The sequence below is a fragment of the Rhinatrema bivittatum genome, chromosome 3 (genome assembly GCF_901001135.1).
Source record: "Rhinatrema bivittatum chromosome 3, aRhiBiv1.1, whole genome shotgun sequence".
NCBI classification, from domain to species: Eukaryota; Metazoa; Chordata; class Amphibia; order Gymnophiona; family Rhinatrematidae; genus Rhinatrema; species Rhinatrema bivittatum.
The window spans coordinates 473,031,315-473,054,887 of NC_042617.1; positions in this window are offsets into that span (position 1 = coordinate 473,031,315).

Here is a 23,573-nt window from a genome sequence, read left to right on the forward strand (position 1 = left end):
CCCGGGAGCCAGGGAATCAGCATTTACACAGAAGAAGTAAAAGGACAAATTATATAGACAGTTACCACACTTGGAAATTGATTACAAGTTGCTCAGAATCATCCAAACGTATTATTTGAACACCTATCCTGTGTTCACCAAGGGCACATCAGAGAAAGTCACCCCACCATTTGGGCCACAGCAATAGCTACGTCCACAGAAATAACTCACCCCTGGGGACTGTGGCAAGTAAAGAAAGCCCCAAGAGACAATAAATTCTTTTGTGTGCCCTCTGAGGAGAAGCCCCTCGGGAGTGAAGGGTAACATGTCTTTGACACTTGAAGCACTATTTGGATATGTTTTGCTTTGGCAAATGATGCTATGGAATTGAGTTATTCACTAAAAAAATAATTGTAGTGAAATTCCACGTTTGATGTCTCCTTAAAAATTAAAAGAAAATGTTGTTTTGAAATTCTTTAATTTGTTTCCACGTTTATTGCTTATCTTTGTTTCTATAATTCTGTAGCCCTGTCCTTCCCATCCCCTCACCCAGAAAATTCAAGACTAAAAACTAGAACAGGTTTTTTTTTGGTAAAGGATTTTAAATATATACAATGGCACTTACAGCATAACAGTTAAGTAAAACTTTGAAAACTATGCTTTATGGGACTATTAATAGATGCTAAATCTAATCTTTTTAAAACAGAATTATGACAAATGAGTTACAATAGGCAAAAATGTTTATGCTAATTATACTGACAACAGAGAACTTTGCACCTTCTTTTCCTTTACTTATTGCAGCTGAGGGGTTTACAAAATGAGAGCAATGTCTCAAGGGGAAGATTTTAAAACGTGTGCAGACTGGGAGGGAAATTCTCTATCCCCCTACCTAAACTCCCTCCCCCTTCCCCTCTCCTCCTCACCCCCTAAACCCTACCTATTTTTTTTTTTTGGTTTGTTTTAGAACTTACTTCAGGTCCGCAGGCTGAAGTAAGTTGTGCGCGCTGGCCAGCTGTTGGCATGCGAGTTTTCGGGACAGCATTCAATGGCGCTGTCCCAGCCCGCCCCCCAGCCCAGGCCCCGCCCCCGGGCCCGCCCCTTTGAAGATGCTCGACTGTTGTGTGCGTACCAGGGTTTACGCACGTGGCCAGGCCACTTTGAAAATTTGCCCGGCGTGTGCAAGGCCTGGCCACGTGCGTAAACCCCGGGGTTTATGCGCGTAGGCCTCTGAAAATCTACCCGCAAGTGTCTCTTGATTTTTGGAAAGACATTTAAAGAAAGCTAGGAATATCACCCACTTTCACATGGACCGTCTTAAAACTATAGTTACATAAAACAAAAATCAGACTTCATGCTTGTATTAATAATGATATCCCTTGAAAAGGCATGTGGAAATATTCTGAAATATTTCATTTTGTCTTCTTCTTTCCTATATCTATGTGCATAAACCTGGATATTCCCCAAGAAGAAATTTTGTCCAGAAATCTAAGTGGCAAGAGGAGAGCTGCTGAACCTTATCAGCCTTGATTTTCAACTCATGGTTTATTGTCAGGATTTATGTATGAAAACCCTCTCCCGTTTTATTCAGAGGTGACCCCATGCTAATCAATTGCTTTTTTGTTTTTTTTGTTTTTGCTATTTTGCATTACTCGTTGTAGCATTATGTTAAACTAATTCGTTCTCTCTTAATTGTCCTGAATTGTACACCCTGTTTATTGTAACTTTCTTTCTTCTAGTTAAATGGTTTCCCCTGGTTCTGCTGTAAACCGGTACGATAAGACTCTGCCTTGAGCATCGGTATATTAAAAGAATTTAAATAAAATAAATAAATTATGATTACTCTCCTCTGCTGACTTTCTTACTATATATTAACAATCATTATTTGCTCCTACTGCTGCTGCATCCTTTTCCATGTTTTAAAATACTAGGTTGTCAGTTTGGCCTATTCGTGGAGGCATAAGAAGTGCCTACCATTCATCCACATCCTTGAAACTGACATGTCTAAATATTTTGGTGTTATTTTTCAAAATGTATTACAGAGAAACATCTTCCTGCATATTGCATTCATTCTCTTGATTTGCAGATTTGAATTCTGCAAACAGTAGGAGACCAAGTACCATTAGAAAGGAAATCAGCAGCTGACTCTTGATGTGTAAAGCAAGCACAGTCTCAGGTTCTGTAATTTCCTGCTCACAGATACACATTGGTTAACCACATTTTAAACAAGACAAAAGAAGGAAGGAAAGCAACTGTACAGTATGTTTTTAAACCTGAACAATAATAAAGTTGTACTGGGCATATTTTAATGCCAAAAGAAAGCAGTTATGTTAAATATGGAGATATTTCCCATGCTGATATCTAAAGTCAAGTCTAACATTTTAAAACTTGATTTTAATAACATTAATTTATTATGCTTTTCTGCAATTGGCTTTTTTTGTTTGTCTAATTCACGCATCATTTCCACAAGACCAGCTAATAAGCTGATTGATGAAATGCTCAGCAATGGGCGTATAGCACTGGAGGCAGGCATATTTCTTTACACAGAAATTACATGGGGATATGTTGGCCTCTTACCAGCATCACTGCATCCGAGGGTGCTACCAGCAATAGTAACCTTGAGGCAAGAGAAAAGAGACCAGTTGTGGAGCATTCAAAATGAAAAGGATTCAGATGTGCAAACCAGTTGTGCTGTGTATTATGACATGATGTGGTCTCAGAAGTCTGAGTCTTATGTGAAGTGATGTAATTCAGAACTGGTACACTACTGCCTTTTGGCAAGAATCATACAGGGTAAATTTCAAAAGAAATAGTAAATGTAACATACTATTACAGCAATTTTCAAAAGCCCATTTACCTGCGTTAAGTCCACTTAATGTGGGTAAAACCTACTGACAATTCAATGGCATACATTGTAGCAATCACCTGCGTTAACTACATTTAAGCAGGTAAATGGTTTTGCTACAATAGTATCTTACATTTTGAAAATTCACCTGCTATATTTCAGCCCAGAAAGTTTAAAAATGGATCACTGCAATGGTCTGTTTGGAGAAAGCATTATGCAAGGATTTGTAATGCAAGTACACTGAAGAAGGATAAAGATGAGATGCAAGTTAATTCTCTGATCTATATCATGGTGACAAGAACTCAGCATACAGTATGTATAAGGCCTTTACATATGAGGAAAAACAGAAAAGTTATGACGTGATAAAGAAGGTGCACATATTTCCAAAACAACCATAATCTGTGAAAGGACAAGCATCTATCAATGTTGTAAGAAATTCAGACAATCTGTAAAGGGCTTGAGAAGTCTGTAGGAGTACAATTATGGCTTTGATGAGGTTAAAGATAGACAGAAGATAAACAAAAAGATCTCAAAAGGATGAACACAGAGATGAACATCTGGTACAATTGAAAGAGACAAGAATAAAAATCAAGTGGCAAAGGCACAAATGGAACAAAAAATGGCTAAACAGGTGATGAAAGGAGACGACATTTTTTTTCAGATATGTTGGAGAAAGAAGAATAGCAACTGGTGGAACTATAAGATTGAAAGGTGATGATGAGCAATGTCTGGAGGGTGGTATTGGAAAGGCAGACATGCCAAACAGTGAAGAAGTCCTCAGAGAAGAAGGTTGATGATAGTTGGCAAGGATATTCATGGAACAGGAGTAGATAGCACACCATTTATGGAAAAGTGTTTATGATGAACTAGCAAAACAGAGTGGATAAAACTATGAGGCCAAATAAGATACAACCTAGGATGCTAAGGGAGCTCAGAGAGGTTCTGGTGGCTCTGCTGAAGGAATCTGTTCAGTAGATCTTTGAACATGGTAGTAATTCTACAGGATTAGAGAAGGGTAATTGAGATCCTTCTTCACAAAAGTGGTAAGAGAGAGAAGGTTGGAAACTGTAAACCAGTTAGTCTTACTTCAATGGTAGGAAAATTAATGGAGACTTTACTGAAGGAAAGGATAGTTAATTACTAGGGGTGTGCATTCGGATTGACCGCATTAGTAAAACGCAACTCATATTTTTTTTTTACTTAAAAAATTGATTCGACATAAACGATCGGATTTCCCACATATCGAACATAGATTTATTTTATTTATTTATTTTATTTAGGGATTTTATATACCGATTATCTTGATACAGATCAAATCAACTCGGTTTACATAGAACGATAGTACATTAACAGTAACTAGTCAAACCTCAAAAGAGGTTTGACTAGATATGTTCGATATGTGGGAAATCGCGATTGTTGAGCCAAAATAAAAATTTAAACCCCCTCACCCTCCTTAATCCCCCCCCCCCAGACTTACCACAACTCCCTGGTGATCGAGCGAGGAGTGAGGACGCCATTTCTGCAATCCTTGGCGAGAAGCATGTGACGTCGGCGGCACGTCGAGTGACGCCGGCGTCACGTGATTCCCGGCTCGTTCGCGCCGGACGGCTCGTTCGGCCCAAAAAGAACTTTTGGCCAGCTTGGGGGGGTCAGGAGGCCCCCCCAAGCTGGCCAAAAGTTCTTTTTGGGCCGAACGAGCCGTCCGGCGCAAACGAGCCGGGAATCACGTGGCGCCGCGTCACTCAGACGCGACGTCACGTGGTTCCCGGCAAGTTCGCGCCGGGAATCACGTGACGTCGGCGTCACGTGATTCCCGGCTCGTTCGCGCCGGACGGCTCGTTCGGCCCAAAAAGAACTTTTGGCCAGCTTGGGGGGGTCAGGAGTCCCCCCCAAGCTGGCCAAAAGTCAGGAGGCCCCCCCAAGCTGGCCAAAAGTTCTTTTTGGGCCGAACGAGCCGTCCGGCGCGAACTCGCCGGGAATCACGTGACGCCGCGTCACTCGACGTGCCACCGACGTCACATGCTTCTCGCCAAGGATTGCAGAAATGACGTCCTCACTCCTCGCTCGATCACCAGGGAGTTGTGGTAAGTCTGGGGGGGGGATTAAGGAGGGTGAGGGGGTTTACATTTTTTTTTTGCACATATGTACATATACCCAACTCATTGGATTTTTTTTATGTCCATATTGGCCGCAAGTGGGACCCCCTTTCGGACATAAAAAATATGAACATAAAATTTTGCTCTGCACATCCCTATTAATTACCTAGGGCCTCATTTTCTAAAGTATCGCAGGCCTGTGATACTTTAGGTAATAAGGGGCGGGGGCCAGAAAAGGGGGGGCGGGCCTGCGCTAGCCGGCAGCGATCGCACCGTTGAGGTGCGATCGCTACCGGTTTCGCACCCAATAGCGCCATAGAAGGTGTAGCTATTGGGCGCGAACTCGGATGCGAAAAGGGCCTTACCTTTTCGTCGTCCACGGTGTCTTCACGGAGTTGGTCCCGGTGACGCCCCAACTCCTCCTCTTCCGGGGCAGATTTGCCCCCATTTTGGTATCACACGCGATAAGGCCTGCAGCATTAATTAATGCCTAAACCTCTCAGATTTGGTTGCATTACTGTTCATCTAGCACTTTACTTTGTACTGGCTTGGTTTTATTGTTCACAATTGTTGCTGTAAGGTGCCACAAACACCATAAATAAATATTTTAACATTCTGCCTTCACTAGGATCCAGCCTTCTGAGCTATATTTCCCATGCTGCCCTGCAAACTTCATGTTTTATCTGAATGTACTGCCAACATTTTTAGTCCTTTCTCCAATTACAACTACTTAACTGTAACTGAGGTCACAATAAAACACAGTCCAAACTATAAGCATGGACCTTCTATTAAAGAAGAATTTGTAGGGCTCTAAAGTATAGAGAACTTTGATCTCTAAGCCTTCACCGACCCACCAGACAATCACTAGTTGTCCTTCACGCTTACCCGTTATGATGATTATACTCACGAATGGACTCTGACTCTCCCAGGTTAAAGCACCATTAAGCTTTAACCCGTACGCCCTATGGCATCACTTCATATTTATTTCCTGCCTTATCTTCTTTCCAGCTTGTTGCAAGCTTCCAAGTTCTCTTCCCTGTTGATTGTAACTTTGACTCATTCCTACTTACTGTTTATCTTTCGTTTACTTGAATAGTTACCCCAGTTTTTTATTCTTGTTAATTGTAAACCGATCCGATATGGTTATTTATTTACTATGAAGGTCGGTATATAAAACTGTTAAATACAAATACAATACAATAAGGGATGTTTCGCGTGTGATACCAAATGATACCAATGACAGCAGAAAAAGACCAAAATGGTCCATTTAGTCTGCCCTGCAAGCTTCCCAAAGTAGTAACTGCCACTCCGTGCAGGTTACCCCCATGTTTCTCTTAAAGGTAGTAACTGCCGCTCCATGCAGGTTACACCCATGTTTCTCATAAGGGTAGTAATTACCGCTCCTTGCAGGTTACCCCCATTTTCTCTTAAAGGTATTAACTGCTGTTCCGTGCTGGTTTAGCTTTTTTATTTATTTCCATCCTCTAGCCTTTAGGGATCCACAGTGTTTATCCCACGCCCCTTTGAAATCCTTCACAGTTTTAGTCTTCACCACTTCCTCTGGAAGGGCATTCCAGGCATCCACCACCCTCTCAGTGAAGAAATAATTCCTGACACTGGCTCTAAGTCTTCCTCCCTGGAGTTTCAAATCGTGACCCCTAGTTCTACTAAATTATTTCTTTTTTTTTTTTCATTTGTACTTTATTAATTTTCAAATAATATAACAAGACAGCCTTGTAAGGAAATACAGAAACTCAAATCTTAAAGATATTATACGTACATCCACATGTATTTACTAATACATATATGTGAAATCCTATTTTTAATTGCATTTCATTGGAAAAAAGGAGGGGGAAAGAATCAAAGGGGAAATCAAAGGAGATCAAAGGAAAATTAGACCACTTAAATTGTTGCTGTATAGGCCTGTACTTTTTATGTGCCCCTTTTTAAACACGGCTTATGTCCCCCCCATCCAGGAACTGTCTCAGTTGCTCGGGCATGAAGAAAATATATGTATTTCCAGCAAACTTTATAACACATTTGCATGGAAACCGTAACAGGAAACTTGCCCCTTTGGCCAAAGCCTCGGGGTGCATTGTTATAAACATCTTCCTCCACTGTTGGGTGGTCCTGGAAAGGTCTGGATAGACCCTAACTGTACCTCCCATAAAGGGAGTACTGATATTTTGAAAATATGCTTTCATCATCTGTGCCCTTTCTGGTTCGGTGAAAAAGGAAACAAAGAGAACTGCCCTTTCTATAACTTCCATATTTGTATTTTCTAGATACTCTGTTAAGTTTACTAAGTCGACCCTATTATCCCCAAGAGGTAATTGAGAAACTTCTCTTCTAGCAGGTAAAAATAAAACTTTCTTTAAGGAAGGCAACATTTCTACAGGGATCTTTAGTGTCTCATCTTTTAAAAGTCACTATTGCAGGTTCTCCCATTACTTTAGGAAAGTTCACCACTCTTACATTCATATGTCGCAAGTAGTTTTCAATTGATTCAATTCTTCTTTGAGATTATAATTCGATCTTTCATAAGAGAGGTATTTAAATCTTGAACCTGTTTTAATTTAACAGAAATATCTTGAATAACGATAGCTTGTTCTTGGAATTTTCCTTTTTGTTCTTTATCCACCAAATCCAGTCTTTTATCAATATTTCCCATCTGCTGAGACTGCTCCCTGAGGGTCTGGGCATTTACCATCATTAGATCCCAAAGGGACTCTAATGTTATTTCCGCTGGTTTTTTAAACTCCCAGGGCTCCAAAATATCAGTTCTTACCTCCTCCCATCTAGGCTTCACGCCCGATGTTCCTGGCGAGTCGGTTCCCATTTCGAGGTTATCCCTTTCTGAGGTCTCTCGTCCTTTAACCGGGAGAGATAATCCCAATAATCTTGTCCCAGCTCCTGTAGTGTTGGGGGTTCCTTAACGCTGTGTCTGCCCGGTCAAACTCAGATTGGCAATCACAATCCCACCGACAGCACCGAGGGGAGAGCTACACAGCGGACCCCGGGGGTCAAAGGGCTCAGGGTAATCTCGCCAGACGAAAGTCCCGCTCCTCTCGAGACTTCCGCAGCGGCGTTTGGAGCCCCACCAGAGCGCCTGGTATCGCGAAGTCGGTCATAAACCACTGCCCTGTCGGGCCAGGTAGGTCAGGAGGATAGACTCTGACCTTTCCCTTCCTCCTATGAGGCATTATCAAAAAGAGTTTGGATAAAGAAATTGCAAGGAAATATTAGGAAGCAGAGCAGTGGGACTCAGCGTCCTACAGCAGCAGCCATCTTGACTCTACTAAATTATTTCTAATGGAAAAGGTTTGTTGACGATCATGGATCATTAAAACCTTTCAAGTATCTGAAGCTCTGTATCATATCACCCCTGCTCCTCCTCTCCTCCAGGGTATACATATTCAGGATCGTCAACCTCTCCTCATAAGTCATTCAATGGAGACCACCCACCATTTTGGTTGCCCTTCCCTGAACCGCCTCCATCCTATCCTGTCTTTGTCTCCTTTGAGATACGGTCTCCAGAACTGAACACAGTACTCCAGGTAAGGCCTCACCAAGGACCTGTACAAGGGGATTATCACTTTCCTTTTCTTACTAGATATTCCTCTCTCTATGCAGCCCAGCATTCTTCTGGCTTTGGCTATCACCATGTCACACTACTTAGTCGACTTCAGGTCATTAGACACTATCACCCAAGGTCTCTCTCCTGCTCCATGCACATCAACCCTTCACCCCCATTGCATTTAGTTATTTTGGATTACCATGCCCCAGATGCATGACTCAGCATTTCTTGGCATTGAATCCCAGCTGCCATATGTTTGACCACTCTTCCAGCTTCCTTAAATCCCGTCTCATTCTCTGTACTCTTTCCGGCATGTCCACCCTGTTGTAGATCTTAGTATCATCCGCAAATAGACAAACTTTACCTTCTAACACTTCCACAATGACACTCATGAAGATGTTGAACAGAACCGGTCCCAACACCGATCCTTGTGGCACTCCACTTAACATCATTCTCTCTTCAGAGTATATTTCATTTACCATCACCCTTTGTCTTCTATCCGTAAACCAGTTTGTAATCCACACCAACACTTTGGAACTGACTTCCAAGCTTCTCATTTTGTTGATGAGTCTTCTGTGTGGGACCGTATCAAAAGCTTTACTAAAATCCAAGTAAATTACATCAAGCACTCTTCCCTGATCCAGTTCTCTAGTCACCCCATCAAAGAAATCAATTAGATTTGTCTGACAGGACCTTTCCCTGGTGAATCCATGCTGCTTCTGATCGAGCAACCCACCGGATTGTAGATAGAGTCTCCATTAATTTTCCCACCACTGAGGTGATGTTAACCGGCCTGTACTTTCCAGCCTCTTCTGTGCTCCTACTCTTGTGAAGCGGGACCACCACCGCTCTTCTCCAGTCACTAGGCACTACACCCTTTTCCAAAGATCTATTGAACAGGTCACCCAGTGGACCCGCCAGCACATCTCTGAGTTCCCTCAGTATTCTGGGGTGAACCTCATCAGACCCCATGGCTTTGTCCACTTTCAGTTTTCTTAGCTCTTCCCATACATTCTCTTCTATAAATGGAGTTTTGTCTACTCCACTCCCTTGTACAGTCTTGATAGGATCCAAGATAGCATGGTTTTACCAGCGGCAAACTATGTCAAATGAATCTGATTGATGGTTTTGATTAAATAACTAGAAAATTAGATCAAGGACATGGGCTGGATGTAATTTACTTGGATTTCAGGAAGCCTCTGATTGTCCCGAAGAGGAGGCTCAAACATAAACTGATCAGCCCGGGGGGGGAGGGTGGTGAGGCCCAAGATATAAACAGGATAGAAATGGGTTGAGTGATAGCAAAGTATAATAGAAATGTGTCCTTTAATTTTTTTTATTTGGTTTTGTTTCTCGTTTTTTGTTTTGATTTTATTTATAGTTTATTTAATTTATTTGAAACAAGATGGGCAAATGAATTAAAAAAAAAAAACCAAGAGGAAAAGATGAGGACACAGCTGTGGCTGAGGTCCCATCTCCTTGCTACCACACTCCAGTGTCTCTGCTATCAAAATTTAAAAATTGATCCCTTGGTCCTTCCCTTATCCCACTTCCCAGAACCCTAGCCATGGATCTTAGCTGTCCAAGTGGGGCAGAAGTGATCCCCATGTGCTCCTGCCTCACTAGCTCATAAGTTAAAAATGGCTCCTGTGGGCCCTGAAGACAGCAACATTTTGTCATGTGGAATAGTCCATCCATACAGAGTACTACATACAATAAAATGGTGCTGGCCTCAGGGCTTGCTGATACCATTTTTAATTTTAATGTATTTATTTATTTATTTATCTGTATATCTATTTATCTATTTATTTATTTATATGCCATCACTCTTTGAACAATTGCAGAGGTTCACAACAGCAATAAATTACATCTGTATAGTTTTTAGGATGTACTTGGATTTACAGTTTTAGTTTTAGTTTTATTTTAGTTTGTTGTGATATGGATATGTTTTAGATTTTATTTTATTTTAAATGAATATGTTTTAGATGTTATCCTCTATTTTAAAATGTATTAATCAACATTTGGGTTATAATGTAAACCAACATGATATGTTTTGACATGAATGCCAGTATACAAAAATCACTAAATAAATACATAAATAAACAAACAAATAAATAAATAAATGAGAAGAACAATACAAGTCTTTAAAACAAATCTTAGATTTAAATTCAATAATAAAATCCAATATAATTCTAATAATCAGTTGCCTTTTTAAAATCTTAAGGTGGTGAATAATTCTGCTAAATCTTTATATTTATATTCCAGTACTGCCTTCATAAGCCAATTTAAAGAGCCATGATTTAAGCTCTTTCTTAAACACTCTCAGTTCTTTCTGTAATTTCAGTTCACATGGTAAAGAGCTCCATAATTTCGGTCCTACTATAGAAATAGTGAGCCAGTGGGGCAAGATTACCGGGGGATCACTCCTCAATTTGGACAGCTAAGAACCACAGATGGTTTAAGAGAGGTCCAGAGGATGGGATGGTGAAAGCTAGGGGAACCTTCAGTATTTAAATTTTGGTGGCATGGGTGCTGGATTATTTTGACAGGTGGGAAGTGAAGAGAGTGTGACTGGTGACTACATTTTGAAAAGAAAAATGAAAGAAAATGATTAAATTGTGTTCTTTTTTCTTTTGTTTTCAAAATGAAATGAAACAAAGCAAGAAATTTTGCTGAAATTTCCTGTTTTGCTTCAAACGTAAGCATATCCCTAGAGAGTAGTAGTAGATGAAATTCACTCTGAGGAGAGAAATGTGATTAGTGCAGTGCCTCAGGAACCAGTCCCAGAGCCATTCAATATCTATGTCATTGATATTGCGGAGGGATTAGAAGGAAAAATTTGTCTTTTTGTAGATGATGAAGATCTGCAACAGAGTGGATGCCCCTGAGGGACTGAAAACAATGAGTAGTGATCTAAGAAAGCTTGAGGAGTGATTGAAGGCTTGACAGTTAAGATTTAGTGCAAAGAAGTGCAGAGTTATGGATGTGAGGTGCAGAAATCCAAAGGAGCCGTACGCGATGGGGCGAGAGGCTGACGAATCAGGACAAAGACCTTGGAGTGATAAGTGTCTGGTGTTCTCAAGGTAGCAAAAGCAGCGTGAAAAGGCAGCGGCTAAAACCTGTGGGATGCTGGGTTGCATAGAGAGAGGCATAACCAGCAGAAAATAAAGGAAGTGATAATGCCCCATATAGATCATTGCTGAGGTCTCACTGTGTTCTGGTCTAGGGGCTGTACCTCAGAAAAGAGAGAAATCAACAGGAGGAAGTCCAGAGAAAGGCAGACAAAATGGTATGCGGCCTGCACTACAAGCTGTGCAAGATGAGCTGTGTGGATTTAAACTATGGACGTCTGCGAGAGGGAAATATAATAGAGGCATTAATGCAGAAACAAACATTCTTCAGTGGAAAGGAAGCTGTAGAACAAGGGGTCATGATATGAAACTCCAAGGGGGAAGATTCCAGAACATCAGGAAATATTTTTTTTTCATGGAAGGGCTATGGATGCCCGGAATACCTTCCTGGTGGAGGTGACAAAAACAAAGACAAAAACAGTAACATAATTCAAAAAGGCCTGGGATAAATACAGAAGATCCCTAGTGGCAAGAAGATGGCAATGAAGTACTGAGCTAAGAACTGGAGCAATAGTTCAGCCCAAAAGAAGAGTGATTACACTGGGCAACAAATTTTCACAGAAGTCATGTTACGGAAATGAAATTAGTCAATTCTTATACATTTCCATGTGCTAAACATGAATGTGACTGTGAAAATGCAAAATTGGCTCTAGTTTTTTTGTAATATGCAATAATATAATTACATTTTGAATTGTATGCCAATAGTAGGAGACCTACGGTTAATACCGTTTGAAAAATGAAGTCATAGACTACGTCTTAGATTTCTTTGCTTGTCTCTTGTACACCTGTTCGAGAGCATCTCTGCGGAGTGTCCAGCAGTAGTCAGCCAGCATGAATATTTCAAATGCTCACCCTTTCTGACTGGGCTTCATATAGTACACTGCTGACGTCAGCTTACTCAGCAGCAGCATGGCAGTAGAACTGCATTGCATCAGAAAATGATGTAATAAACTCTAGATGATATGTGCATGATGGTATTATGCAATATGATACAATATTACATCATTCTAGGCTTATTTACAGTCCTACTGGATAAATTTACATGACTAAACATAGAAAGTGAACTATATTAAATATCTTCAAAACGAGAGCCAATAAAAACTTTTCATGGTCATATTCGTGTTCAGCACATCAAGATACTACAGAGTAGGACCTTTTTAGATCAGTAACACTTTCATTGCTGCCCAGTGTTACTGAAATGACTGCACTGTGCTTCCAAGAAAGCATGAGGTAACCTATAAACAGTGGTTACAGACTTGCTGGGTAGACTGGATGGGCCATTTTTGTCTTTTGCTGTTACTATGATTACAGATGCAAATGTGATAAGGATTGATACTAGCAACATTTTACAAATGTTACAGATGGAGTCGCAGCTCATGCTCAAAACTGTTTTCTAAAGTTTTTGTCTTCCTGAGCTCATTAAAATGGAAAATACAGAAGTTGCTTGACATTGCTAGTTCAGCAATGCATCCAAAAGGCAAGTAAGGGGATAAAAATACCAGTTACAGTGCTCAAACTAAGCCTGAAAAAAAACACAAGGTAAAGAGCAACATTTAAATCATTAATATTTTTGCTGGTGCTGACAGTATACTCATGTCTCTGTAAACATATCAGAACTTGCAAGTGCCAATGTATATATATATATAGTCCTCATAGAAAACTACTGTGCTTGGAACAATTCACAGCTCAGTTGGGAAAAAATACTAATTTAAGATTTATGTGGTGCAAAGTACATATATGAATAATCTCCTGACACACAACATGGAGAGTCAAATGAGAAGCTGGAATACAGCTAGTACTAAGGGTAGGCAGGGGATGGACACAGTCAGGACTGGAGGCAAGGCTGATACTGAGGGCAGACAGGAACTAGAAACAAGCAGGGCTGGTACTAAGGGCAGGCAAGAGCTGGATTCAGTCAGAGCTGATGACATGGACTGAAACCAAAAGCAAGGCTGAGGCTGGGACTGGAGACAAGGCTTGGAAAAGGAGACAATTCTGGGACTGAAGACAGGCAAACAAGGGCTTAAATTGAGGGCAAGCCCTGGACCGGAAACAAGGACTGGACTGGACAGGACAAAGACCAGATAGGACAAGACCAGACTAGACAAGGAATGGACAAGGAAAGGACTAGAACAAGCAACAATAAACAAGCAGGCTCAAACAGGTCAAAGGCTGGGCTAGATGAACCTAGAAGGCCCAAAGGCTACAAGGCAGGACAGGGAGGCCCAGAAGGCCCCTGAGCAAAGCATGAAGGTCTGGAAGATCCCACAGCAAGGCAGGGAGGCTTGGAAGGCCACATAATGAGGCAGAAAGTCCAGGAAGTCTACAAGGCAAGGCAGGAGGCCAAAGAAGGGCACAAGGTAGGGCAAGAGGCCAAGATAAGTCACAAGGCAAGGCAGGAGGCCAAGGTAGGCCACAAGACAAGGTAGGAGGCTGAGATGGCCACAAGGCAGGAAAGCACTGCAAGGATGGCCATGTCAAGGAGCTGAGGTGAGTTGAAGAGGCAAAGAGAGAATGGATAGGCTAGGTTAAGTAGGGCTGGATATGCCACCTATTGGGATCAGAGAGAAGACAGCTAGAGTGGCTGTGAGGGAGGCTCACTGATTAAATCTCCTGGTAGGGAAGCTGCATAACAGGCAGAATCGTGACAGTCTTCATGCTACTGCAGGTGCCATTTTCCCCTTTCTGTGCTATGCGCTTTTCATGCCCCTTCATGCCTCTTTTGAAGTCTTGGGATGTTATTGTCAGGGTTGGTACTTCTTTGCCTGTTTCACTGTGCCTTGGGGTGTTCATGGATTTGGGCTGCTTTAAACTGTCAAGGTTTCTAGGTCTATTCATGCCACGCTTGGTGCCAGGTTGCCCCATCTTGATGTGTTAGAGTGCTCTTAACTTTGCTGCTGTTGCCTTCCTGCAAGTTTCATTGAATTTGGATGGAAAACCCCAATTTTGGAGCCTGCAATAGGATTCATTGCTTCCCCCATTGACTTTAATGGAAAACAAATGGCTGAATGAACGAAATAAACAAAATCTTGTGACACAATTCAAATGAAACCAATCACTGAGCTAACCAAACCAAAAGAACTGAATGGATTTTTTTTCTGTACAAATCCCTAAACATTATTAACTATATAAACCCTACTTATCTTACAGTGATATATGTATCACTTTAATCTTATTTTACAACTCATGTTTCATATTGCTATTGCCATTGGTCTCACAAATATCCTGCTACAAGAATTTTTCAGCACCACTGAATATGACAGATTGAATAATAGTGGAATTTCGTATTGCCAGGGATATTCCTATAAAATGAAAGGAAGCTTTACTGCAAAGTTCACACATTACCTCAGTAATGTAATCTTCTTGTAGTAGAGATTTGATTTGCATTCAAAGCTCTTTTGTTCTGTTTCAACACCATTACAAACAATGTCTTCTACAAACATTTTCTTTAACTTTCTGTTTGTAAAGAATAATGTTCCTTTTCTCAGTAACTTATGTCAAACACAGTGAATGTATACTTCCTCTCAGACAGGCAATACAGTCTGCTCCCAAGGAAATAAACTCCTCTCTTCACATAGTTTATTTTTTTCCTGCAGGACAAATGATGAAAGCAACATTTTTGGAATCTAAGGAAAGGACACAAATATGTTTCTTCTTACTGTACTTCAGAAGATTAGTTTCTTATTTTTTTATTTATTGTATTTTCTTTTGTCCTTGGATGGGTAATACATTGGATTTTACAGCTCATATTTAGGCTAGATATACTGTACTCAGTTCTGTAGCAATTTGAATTTCAGAGATGGACTGTATGATAGGGACTGAAAGAAGAGTATGGGAGGGGTACCTATGGAAAATTGTGAAGAGTGAATGGGTATAACAAGAGGGTAAAGGGCTATAGTTTCAGAAGGAAGGAAGGGAGGGACTGTAAGAGAGAGGACTTAGAGCTGACATTTCACCCCAGGTCAACCAAACAGGCTGATATCATCCTGGTTTTGCCCCATTGTAACCACAAAAAACTAGCCCAATATGAGTGTGTTTGCACCCTTTAAAGTGCAAACACACTCACAAAACAAAATAGGTTTCCCTGGTCACGTTTTCTCATCTATGGTATAGCCACATGTCCTACACACATTATTTGTAGGAGCCACACTCAATGAGTTTGTCTATCAATCAATCTCATGATTTGGTCATAGGTCCCTTTGCTTTATTTTTATTATTAACTTCAAATTTTTTTATGTTTTTTTTATATTTTCTGATTTCTTTTTTTTTGCCAAAATCATTTTTATTAAAGAGGAACACAAGGATAATCAGAACCAGACTTTGGGGAAGAAAAACACAGTATGCGTCAAAAGTAACACCATTGTTCACTACAAGAGCGATCCCCCAACATAGTAAGGACAACTGTATCAACCCCCCGTGTACTCTCCTTTTGAGATCCTACGGACCAAAATACTCAAAGTAGACTCAAACCATAACCCACTACCCAGTCACATCACAGACATCCACAGACTCTTAAAGTCTTCATAAAAAGCTGACGAACTCCGATATTAATCACAAAACGAGCATACCATTGCAGATCATATTGAAAATTATCACAAAAGAGTCAGTAACCCAACGGAGCAATACTCATTCTGAACTTCTTCAAAAACAGTCCCGACACGATCATGTTTCGGACCACCCAGTCCTGCCTCAGGGGAAACACTCTTCAAAAGCTATACTCCATTTCCTAAAGTGACTCAAATTTTTTGCCGTCCTATCAGCATAAATTCCATTCCATGGCTAAATTGGCATCTTTTTCTCGCAGTCTGAATTCAGTTGTGAAGTTGTTTATTGGACTTTATGACTGAAAAGTACTTCCGTGGCTGTAATACCCCCTGTGCTTATCCCAGTAGGGGAGGAAGGGTAAAAAGCAGCAGTGCTACCACAGTGCAACCCTATTGAATTTTATTACTGAAAGAGAGAGAGAGCAGCTCTGCTACAGGGGTTGCTCATTGAGGAGAGGGAGCAATTCTGCCACAGTGCTTGTCTATTAAACTTTTCTAACCTCCTTCTCTGGTGGAAGATCCCTGATGTAGGGGCTTCAGCAAAGTCCCAGGGCTGTGGTTATTCTCCCGGACCTCTAATTCACTCATGCACCAAACGTCAGTCTTGGAGGCCAGGGTTCTTCAACAGGGAGGAAGCCTGAGCCTCCCGGGTCCTAGGTGCTGTGTACATCTGTGTGTGTGTGTGTGGGGGGGGGGGCTTACCAAGCTGCACAGTCACTCTCACTCTTTGCTCAGTACTCACAGTGAGGGAGTCAGTCGATCCAAAAGGGCACGAATGAAAGCACAGAGTCCAAGGGCGAGGATCAAATCATTAAAATGTTTACTTAAGCTTGAAAAATAAGATCCAGCATACAATTCCAAAAATCATATATAGGATGAGAAAAATACAAATAGAAAAAAAGTAGGTTGCTCTGTCCAGGATGCCTCTTTTGATGATCCTCCTCCTCTCAACTTTGTCCTTGGCCAAAATGCGCTCCCCAATAAGGGTAGGTAGGTTCTCCTCCAAATTCAACATACACCAGAAAACATACACCAGAAAAACTTCCCCCAGCTTCAAAAATAGAAGGAGTCTCAAAATACTTCTCAAAACTCTCAAGAAATCCAATCTGTCTTCCATCTTGCTGTTAACAGAGGCCTCTTTGCACATGCTCAGTGGCAATTTATATCCCTGATACTCATCCCAAAAAGAGGATGGTCCAAAAGCTGGAGAGGCTCAAGATTTGCAAAAAACCTACATCAAAAATACTAAGATGAACCCTGGGAAAAATATTTGAGCGGGTTCTAATCTATGCTACAGGGCTACGGTGGTGCTCTCTCTCTCACTCAGAAATGGCTGAAATGCAATTTGCAATGTTTATTGCGAATTGCACTACAGGCATTTTGCACAGCTTAACGCCAGGAAAAGGAGTAGTTATTTCCGGCATTGATAGGGTAACACATGCATGCTATTGCACAGTGCAAAAATGCCCTTCATTTTAATTAATCCCACCCAAACCCCTCCCCAATCCTGCCCCTATAAAAAATTTGCATTTGCGCAATGTGATAGTGTTAATATTGCATGCATTATGGCATTATCGCGGGCATTAATGCCATAACACATTTTTGATGAATGACCCTCTTAGAGTGGAGAGTAAAAAGAAGCATTAAAATGCAAAATCTGTAAAGACAAGGAAGAGACAGGAAAGAGAAGATGGATGACTACAACCTAAAAAAGAAACAAAGCAGGGAGACAGTACATTTAGTACCAGATGCAAAGTTTGGAAAACTGAGTGTTTTATTCTGGGTGTCATCAGCGGTCTGTGTGTTTGGATATGCATCACTGCTCCACAGAGACTGTGTATTGGGTCAGGGCATATCTATAGATTGGTGTACAAAGTAAGAAAGGGGGCAAGGAAGCTTTCCTGCAGAGTGAATCTTTCAGTGGCAGCTACTCCTCTTGCCTTCATCAAGGGCGGACTTCCACAGTCTGCTGACCAAAAGATTATTGATAATACCTTGATTACATTTAGGGACATTGTTGATGACAAAGGAGGAAATTTGGAGGGTTTGGAGCCCTCTGCTGAGAGCCTTCCTATCAATAAGATACTGTAATGTTCTGATTAGCCTTCCTATCAATAAGATACTGAAATGTTCTGATTAGCCTGAACCTCTCAGGAATGAAGCAGATTGCTGACACAGAAATGAATGTGTTTATAAGAGCAATGAGTGCTTATTGTGATGTAAAGAACTGTGGTGCAGCATGTTTAGAAAGAACAGAACTTACTACTGTTAGTCTGAAGTGTGCAACAGATATTTCTGAGACACGGGAATAAGGTCTAACTGAGTGTGAACTAGAAAAGCCTATTCCTTACGGAATGTTGCAACTTTAGGGGGCAACTTTCAAACTATCCGCATGAGGAAAAGCCAGCAGGAACTTTTTAACCCGTGGAATTTGAAACAGTTTTCAAAGCGAAAGTACATGTGCTTTCACTTTGACACTTGTCAGAGATACAAAGTACCTGCTTTTTCTATGGGTAGCTTTTCCCTGGAAAAGAACATGCACAGAGTTGAAAATACAACCTTTGCATGTCGCTTCACTCCCCCCAAGCTAAGCATGTCCCCGGGGATGGCCTCCTATCCGTTGTTCCTCAGTCTGGGGACTTCTAGCCACACCTGAGTTTGGGCAATTTTCAGACTGAGGATGTACACATTTCCCCTATGTAAATCACTTCAAAAATTGCCCTCCGCATATGTTTACTGTTGTCATTGTCACACTCAGATTGATTGACATCACAGCAGAAAAAGGAATCGACTAAGGTGAGATGCTGACAGCCAGAATCTTTTGGAGCAGTCAGGGAAAAATGTCTTCTGACAAAACTAAGTGGAGCATCATTCTAGGAGCATACCAACCATTTTTAACATAGCTCATTCTCTATCATGGAACATCAATGTCCTTACCTGAAAATGCCTCTGTGACCTTCTGTTTTCCATGGTGTAATGTTTTGAGTATTCATTACTTATCACAGTGGTAGAAAAACCTAAAAGCTGTAACACAAAAATTCATGGAATCGAGATCTAGCTCTGCTAGTGGCTGTCTTTTGTGACTAGAACACCAGATTTCTGGTAATCACTTTTCATTTGCCTGATGACTTTTGGTTTTGACCCACATTAAAATATGCATTACTTTTCAGACGTCTGCAAATATTTTCTTGTTGTTGACTCAGAAAGTCAGATTAAGATAAATAACTCACTTGCAACTGAATCCCAGGAGGTATAGGAGATTCACTTCCCACCGCTTTTTCTGAATCAGTCTGTTGACCTTAGTCACCAGATTAGACTACCACCTCACTAGAAAATACAGGCAGCGTTCAGAGAGAGTGTTTGGTTATGGCACACAATAATTTCCTGCAGATTGATTAACATATTTGCAAGAGGTGCTGTCATTTGTAACTTCTTTTCTCTTGTCACAAAATGTTATCAGACAGTATGTCATGGCTAGGCAGGGCAGTGCTAGGTAATCCCCAACAGAAGCAGTATAGGGATCTACAGCAGAGCAGGGCAGGGTCTTCTGCCTGGCCGACCACCTCCCCTTTGGTTTGAGCCCTCAGGTTCTGGTGGCTAGCAGGACTTCTCCGGCAGGGACAAGGCAGGCTATGGTCAGGGCAGACACTGTAAAAGTAGAGTCAGAATCCAAGCAGAGATCAAATGGAGCCAGCATCAAGGCAAGTGGAGAAACAGCACAACAAGGGCAGAAGTGAGTCCGGGTCAGCAACAGAAGATCAGTCTGAGAAAAGGCTGACTGAAAGGCTAGGCATAACAATTCAGATAGGGGAGGTATGGGCAAGGCAAGGAGCACACAAAAACAAGGTAAAATACATAGGCAGGAATAAGATAAACCACACAGGAAGAAACAAGGGTGGACCTGGGAACAGGGGTGCAAGCAAAGTACAGACAGGCTAGATAGGCCACAGGGAGGGCTGGACAAGTCAAGGGCAAGACAGGAAACACAGAGACAGGATAGGCCACTGGAAGGCCTAGATAAGGCATGAACAAGGCATAGAAAAGTTTAGGCTACTGGGAGACCTAGTCAGGACACAGGAAGGGCCACTGGAAACAGGAGGGCCACTGGGAGGCCCACAGGGAACCAGACAGGCAAGGAACACAGGAACAAACAGAACAAGACAAGAAGGCCTAAATAAGCCACACTAGGAACACAGACAAGGCAAGACAAGAAGGCCTCTGATAGGCTACACAGGAAGCAAGAACAAGCGCAAGGTTGGCCAGAGCAAGGAACTGAAGGCGACGCGATGATGAGGCCCTGAGCAAGCTGTGTGGGAGGGTTTTATGGGGCTGGCCTTGTTGCATCATGCAGCTTTCAAGGCAGAGGCTAGAGCAGGACTGAGTGTGGCTCACTGAGCGTCACCTAGCAGCCAGTATTGTTACATGGTAATTCTTCTAACCAATGCAATAACAGTATTGACTCCCTCAGATTTCTGCCAGATGCATTGCCTTTGAGATAATTTTACTTTAGTTCTTACCAGACCATTTCAGTTTTACAATAATATTTGTTAATATATTGTATCCTTACTTTTCTCATTAGATCATTTATCCCCCACCCTCCCCCATATACTTCCTTCTTAAACCTAAGCAACCATAAAGAATGACAGGAATGTGTTTGCAGAAACAGAACATGAAATTCAGTCAGTTCCTAAGAATGTTCTTAACTGCACTTACAATGCTTTTGACGATTACCAAGAAACATGGCTGATTTAGCACAGCTCCTTGACCCATGACCTCTTCTCTTTCCTCCATAGAAGTTCAGGAAGTTCCAAGAGATGTACGCCAAACAGCTGCTTCAAATTAGGTGCCAAGCTTTCCCATGGGAATAACGGAACATTCCAATGATCAGAGGGTAGAAGTGGCTGGGACATAAGTAAAGAGCACAGTCAGATTTAGGCAGCAATGCCAGTACAGTGATGATGAAAGTTTTTTTTTTTTACAAATAATTCCAAAACACCATCCTAAAATTAAAAAATACTATACAGCATGTCATAATGTAGTAAAGTACCTCTGCTTTGGTAGATGCTTCCCACAGATGAACCTGCTTGCTAGAAATCCACGTGAAAGACCATACTGCCTATCAAGTGGGAAATGAGGTTGGGCAAGACTCTAATGGTGATCTGGTGCCAGATCCTACACTTGTTTAAAAGTTACATTTAAAGCACCGTTTCTTATAACCAACCGAAAATTATCAACACTTATGGTAAATTGACTCCCTAGGGATACAATAGCATAAGGCTATATCCTTTCAAGGAAAGAATTAAACTTTCTACAAGTGAAGATTTTTTTTTTTGTAACTTTTTGTTAGGTGCATATCAGGGTTTCTCTTGAGTCAATGCTGAGCTCTCCATAAGCCATCAAAGGCTACCTGAAAGCCTGAAGCCTGGAACAGATCACAATAATTCCAGAAGGAAAAAAACCTTTCATTCAAAAACATATTACCCTGCGAATGACAAGCATACTGCAATACTCCAACTTCTCAGCCTAGTTATAATTGATTCTTAAACTTAAAAACTAAAGAAAGTCAATGTATTGTTTTAATGGAGAGCATGTGCCAATTCAAACCTAATTTACATACCCATTCATCAGAAAAAAAAAAGCTAATGTATAAAATAAAATGTAGTGGGACCTCTGTTGGCTTGCTGGCTGAAACCGGGGAGCTACAATGAACTCTCCCCCATCTGGCAAGGGAAAGACTTAACCTCCGGGGCCCTTGGTGTGGTCATGTCTGAGGTAGTCCTTATTAAGTCCCAAACCACTAGTTTAATCAATTTTTTCCAGTACTGACTACTGTAATGCCCTCCTACTGGGCCTACCATACACCACAATAAGACCACTACAGATATTACAAAATACAGCTGCAAGAATTTTATCTGGTAAAAGTAAAAGAGAACATATCACCGAAACTTTAATAGAACTACACTGGTTACCCATTGAACAAAGAATACAATACAAGATTTTATGCACCATACATAAATTTGGATCAGTACCACGGAGACAATCTGAAGACAAGGGCTAGAAGCAGAGTGAGGATCACAGGAGTAGGAACCCAGGAACTGGAACAAACAGGAACTGGTACTGAAGCAGGATCAAGCAGGAGCTGTAACGGATACATGAACTGGCAACTGGCACTCACAGAAGCTGACCTGTTGCCAAGGCAATGCAGGGAAGCCTGAAGTGGCTTTAAATAAGCCTCTGCTGGTGACGTCAGATTCCCCAGAGTGGCCTTGCCGCAGCGTTCTCTCCATGAGGGAGACGCCGCTGAACTCTGTTGGGGGCTTCCAGCCCTTGTCTTCAGATTGTCTCCGTGGTACTGATCCAAATTTATGTATGGTGCATAAAATCTTGTATTGTATTCTTTGTTCAATGGGTAACCAATGTAGTTCTATTAAAGTTTTGGTGATATGTTCTCTTTTACTTTTACCAGATAAAATTCTTGCAGCTGTATTTTGTAATATCTGTAGTGGTCTTATTGTGGTGTATGGTAGGCCCAGTAGGAGGGCATTACAGTAGTCAGTACTGGAAAAAATTAAGGCTTGTAATACTGAGCGGAAGTTGGTAGATGTTAGTAGTGGTTTTAGTCTTCTAAGAGTCATAAGTTTGGCATATCCTTCGCTTACTTTTTGAGATATGTGTTGTTTCATATTTAGTTCTGAATTGATTATCACTCCCAGGTTTCGTACTTTCTTAACTAATTGTATTTTTTGGTTGTTATTGAGTGTAATTGGGTTCTGAATGATTGTTATGTTTTTTTCATTCTAGGTGTAAGAATTCAGTTTTCTCTATATTGATGACTAGTTCCATTTGGTTTAGAAGTTGTTTTATTATATCTAGGTACATGTTGGCTAAGTTTAGTGTTTTCTCAATTGTGTCATCAATTGAGAGTATTAACTGAATATTGCTGGCGTATATATAGTGTGAAATTCCTAACCCCACTAGCAGGTGACATAAAGGCAGCATGTATATGTTGAATAGTGTGACAGATAGGGCAGATCCCTGCGGAACTCCTGTTTGAAGGTTTATTTTCTCTGACATTACGTCTTTGGTTTGTACTTGGAAGTAGCTGTTATTTAGGTATGATTTAAACCACATGAGTGTTTTGTTGCTTAATCCTATTTCTCAAAAAATATATAGTTGTGATGGAGAAGGTACAGAGAAGGGCAACCAAAATGATAAAGGGGATGGAACAGCTTCCCTATGAGGAAAGGCTGAAGAGGTTAGGGCTGTTCAGCTTGGAGAAGAGACGGCTAAGGGGGGATATGATAGAGGTCTTTAAGATCATGAGAGGTCTTGAACGAGTAGATGTGACTCGGTTATTTTCACTTTCGAATAATAGAAGGACTAGGGGGCATTCCATGAAGTTAG